Raw genomic sequence first — 4,530 nt, 5'->3', positions numbered from 1 at the left:
CTGAAAAAAAAAAAAAGCTTTTTGCTTACACGTATAAAATGTACGATATTACAAAAGAAGCAGCTACAATTTATGACACAAACATGGAACCCAAATTCCTTTAGAATTAAAATTAATAAACAAAAATAGAAAAAAAAAAAAGGAAAATGGGTCATTTGTCCGAATATTTTTAAATCACGGTTCAAATGGACGAGTAAAAAATAGTTTGGGTGAAGTGGCCAGTTTCATCCTAGCTTAAATTTAAAAAATAACAAGGATGAAACTGGATAAGAAATAAGAAAAAATATTTGAAAATGGGCACGATAAAACTGGTTACATCCTGCCTATTTTTACATTTTTGTCCATTTAAACAGGATCAAAATCTAACTGTCCGTTTCACCCAGGAATTGTTGATTTTGGTCTTTTTAACCAATTTTGTGAAAAAAAAATTCAGAAACAAAATTCAATAAAGTACAAAACATATGGGAGTTCTTTTGTCAGTTAGATAGACACACTGTTTGGTATTCCCTGCCTGTAAGTCCGATGGGATTAGAAGGTAAAGGATAGGGACACAACAAAGTATACGGAACTTTCACAGGTCCAACTCTATTCTTCCACTGTTCTTCATTGTTCATTTCCACAATTCTGTTCTCAATATTTACCAACTTCTCGCCAAAACTCTTAAATGCTTCAAGTTGTGCTGCATCTTTAGTCCAGTGATCAGCGCATTCTCTCTGTCCAAGAAATATCTCATCGGCAGAATGTTTGGATAAACTTTCTATGAGAGACATGCCAAGAAGTGTTTGTAGCTGGCTAGTTATGGTTTTCAAGAAAACTAAATCTGGATTTTTCTCAAGTTCATCATAATCACTTGTCCCTAGCTCAGGCATGAACCGTCTACTCACAGTTGGGCGGTTTGGCCCATAACCAGCATATTGGTACTGTCCGAAATTCACTGCTGCATGGAGCGCTGAAGCTATCCATATGATAGTAGTGCATGACTGAGTTAGTTCAGTTAGTGTTTGCAATTTTGGCCACCATGGTTTATCTTTCAAGTCGCCATGGCCCTTAGTTCTGAGTTCTTCCCACCATGATTGGATTTCTGCGTCACCCTGGATTAAGTCGTCAGTAGGATAGTAGAATGAACAATACTCATGAACCCAGTTTTCAATTGCTGACCAGATTTCAAGCCCATCTACAGCAAAAGGATAGTCTTCAATCAACATGCGCAGACCGTGTGGTTTGCTTGGGTCTCGGACAGCAATTCCCCTGAATGATGTAAAAACTTGTCAAGTTGCAACTTGCAAGCTAAAATGCACAAATGAATATCGGCTTGCATATACAAATGGAGTAACTTATGAGTTCTTACCTCTTAATAAGATTCTCGGGGAGTGCTTGCGCAGTGAAATTCCAATCTCTATATATCGTAGATGACATTTCCATGCCAAATTTATCTGGAAATACATTTTTCTCAAAGAAACCATCTGTGGTGAGATTAATATGACGACTCACAGCATTGATATTCATTGTATCTCGAAAGTGAGGTTGAAGAAGCTTATGAATTGGGTGGAGAACACTCAGTTGCCTATTAGCAGCAATTATGAATGGCTCAATTACGCAATGTGTATACAACCTACCAAAAGAATCAGATCAAACCGGTCAACAGTCAATTTGAAACACAAAGTTACAGATCAAGTAAAAAAAGTAGTGCTCAATTTCATAAACCAAATTAAAAGTGGTACCAGGGGCTGATAAATTGATGAAAACCAGAGTCATTGACAACCGCGTAAGCTTTGGCTAGCTGCCAAATTGAACCCTCGACGCCTTCTTGAGCTGGAGTGTAAACCTTACTTTCAGCACCATAAATCTCGCCATTTGGGTGCACCAAAGTCAGCTCAATTCCCAGAGGCTTTAAGGTCCCATCGTCTTGCAATAAGAGGATTGTTCTGGTCGCGTATGTTTTTGTCGCCGTTGTATTTATCCGGTTTAAGTATGGAATCAAGTCATCATGGTAATCTAATGTGAATAACTTATTATTCTCTAGTGCCTACAAAAACATAACTCCATGTTATTAGAAAAAAAATAAAAATTAGAAGGCTTTTCCTCTAATCAACTTTTCGCTTTTCTAAATAACTTGGTTGAAATTATTGTGCATGGAGTGAAAACAAATTTCGTAATGATAGTACCTCATCTACTGTTAACCCGTTCATGTTCTTTTCGATATGGCCTTTGGTTATGGAACTGGTATGGTCTCCATATAATGTAGGATCAAGTTTGCTAGTCGGAGGAAACTCCTGTAAATCATTATGAAATCCAAATCCAAAATTAGTATAAAATTAGACAATTTGAAATATCAAAATGACAACAAAGAAAAAATCATTTGATTTGAATTTTTACTTGGAGAAGGCGTATAGCAATAGGGTTAAGTCCTGCAAGCATTTCTCGTCCGAATTCTTCGTCACTCCTCCAAGCGAACTCATCAGCTGCAAACATACATTTAATCCTCAAATTTTGAAACAAATTGTACTAGCATATGTTATTAGTTAAGGATATGAATTTACTTTGAATCACATCAGGCTTAGGGAATTTGAAAGCTTTCTCCCCATCCGAGCGAAAGATTTCGTTAACCAACTCTAAGTTGAAGCAGCAGTTTGAATTCACAGAATGGGAGTCTGCAAGTTGATCGTCCCGCCCTTTATATCCTTCGTAAAGATGCAGCACATCTTCGAAGCTATTAAATTCATTATGTGCTTTATCAAAGATTGCTTTCAACTCTGGTCGAACTCCCTGACTCAATGCCTTCACTCCATAGGCTAGAAAATCTGCCAACTTGATTTGACTAAACCTTTCATCTCTAGGCACATAAACGTTTAAACTCAATTTGAATATTTCACTTTCATATCTTGGATCTGCAATAGAACCAGTGAATGAAAAAATGGTTAGTAATATGTGGTCGCAATATATGCTAGTATGAAAAAAGGTGCATGAGAACCTTTTTGCATGGGTTTTCTCCCGGTCCTTCCTCTCCGAGGGTACGGAAACTCGATTGTATTTCCGAGAACAGGACGACCGGTTCCCAAATCATTGTATAGTGCATAGTCATACACTCGATCCCATGCTTGAAGCTCTCCAGTTCCATCCCCTCTAAGATTTCTGAGTTCGTCTTCTCTATATTTACGTAAAGGTTCCGGTGTGTTACTTGTCAAATAGCTCTGGTTGGAAAAGAAAACCCGAGTGCACTTGTAACGTTTGGAAGGGTAGACCCAAGAATTACAGACAAAATATACAGGACATATTCCGGGAACATCTTCTAAAGTCAAGGTTTTGAGTAAGAATTCACTGTGATGAAAATTCTTGATTAAAAATGCACCAGGGAGTCCAATAGATTCATCCCATTCAAATGTAACATTAAATTCTACAGCTTCAGCTGTGAAAGATGATATTTTGTGATTCCAATCTTCCAAATAAGCTTCTTTACTGACTTTTCCTCGCATTTCATTTTCTGCAATCACAGAATCACTTACATTGGTCAGCATATTTTGACTAGAGTCAAATAATATATTCCTTCAGCTAAATTACATAGAAAAATTACCTGGGTCACCATTAACCGAACTGATAAGTTGTAGACAAACACCTTTACTCCACAACTCATGAACACGATCAAGTAAAGAAGCACAACAATCAGTCACATCCAACATATTTTTCTTCATCAGAACAACGGTTCCTTTAACTTTGATGATCTTGTTTTGATCATTTTGATTATCCCTTTCATCATCTTTTAGACCAAAACATTTTCCAAAAACCTCAGAAAGACACATACTTCGACGATTAAAAAAGATATATAACGGATTAATGTTAAAAAACTAAAGCAAAGAAAGAGAAAGGAAGAATGAGAACCGAAGTTGGATCTCTAGGATGTGTATGGTAGAATTACGTTTTCGTGAGCACCATAGTTATAGACTGGATGGAGCTCTTGACCTGGTAATGCCGACGTACTAGAGTAGTTGGATTAATTGTGATATCGTAACAAGTTGTATAAGCTATTTGGACAGATGAAGCATCTAGCAAGTTGGTGTGTATTTAATAGACTTGAGTAAGTCTTGACCCGCAGCGCACGCATCGTCATGATTAGAATAATCAATCATTAATTACTCCAATTATTGGCGTTGGACGTTTCTAAGAAATTTGACTTTAACAGATAAGAGCATCCACAATGGTGGATGTCAGAATGCTAAAAAAAATACTAGTCGAATTATAAATTTATAACTGGCTTTAGCTATGGCTTTTTGGTGAATTCGAGGCTGAGAAGAACTCTAACATAGTTAGCTGATAGCAAATGAAACAGTCTAATATAGTTAGGACGAGACTCTTTGATCTGTGCAAAACTGCAAACATAGGTGCTCTAGAACTTGGAAGAAAAAAGAAAAAAAAATCAAGGAATATGACACAAACATGGTCCTCAAGCTGCCAGTGCAAAATCTTCACTAGAACCAAAACAATAAAAATAAATATGCAATGTGGGTACAAAATGCCGCACACTCATTTAGTATG

The 4,530-nt window shown here is 36.8% G+C and overlaps 1 pseudogene; it reads right to left on the bottom strand.

The window, feature by feature from the left end:
• Positions 1–345: 345 nt before the first annotated feature.
• Positions 346–3,991, bottom strand: LOC113319726 (annotated as a pseudogene).
• Positions 3,992–4,530: the final 539 nt, after the last annotated feature.

Source organism: Papaver somniferum, chromosome 10 (genome assembly GCF_003573695.1).
Source record: "Papaver somniferum cultivar HN1 chromosome 10, ASM357369v1, whole genome shotgun sequence".
In the NCBI taxonomy this organism is placed as follows: domain Eukaryota; kingdom Viridiplantae; phylum Streptophyta; class Magnoliopsida; order Ranunculales; family Papaveraceae; genus Papaver; species Papaver somniferum.
This window is presented reverse-complemented; position numbering and strand designations above follow the sequence as displayed.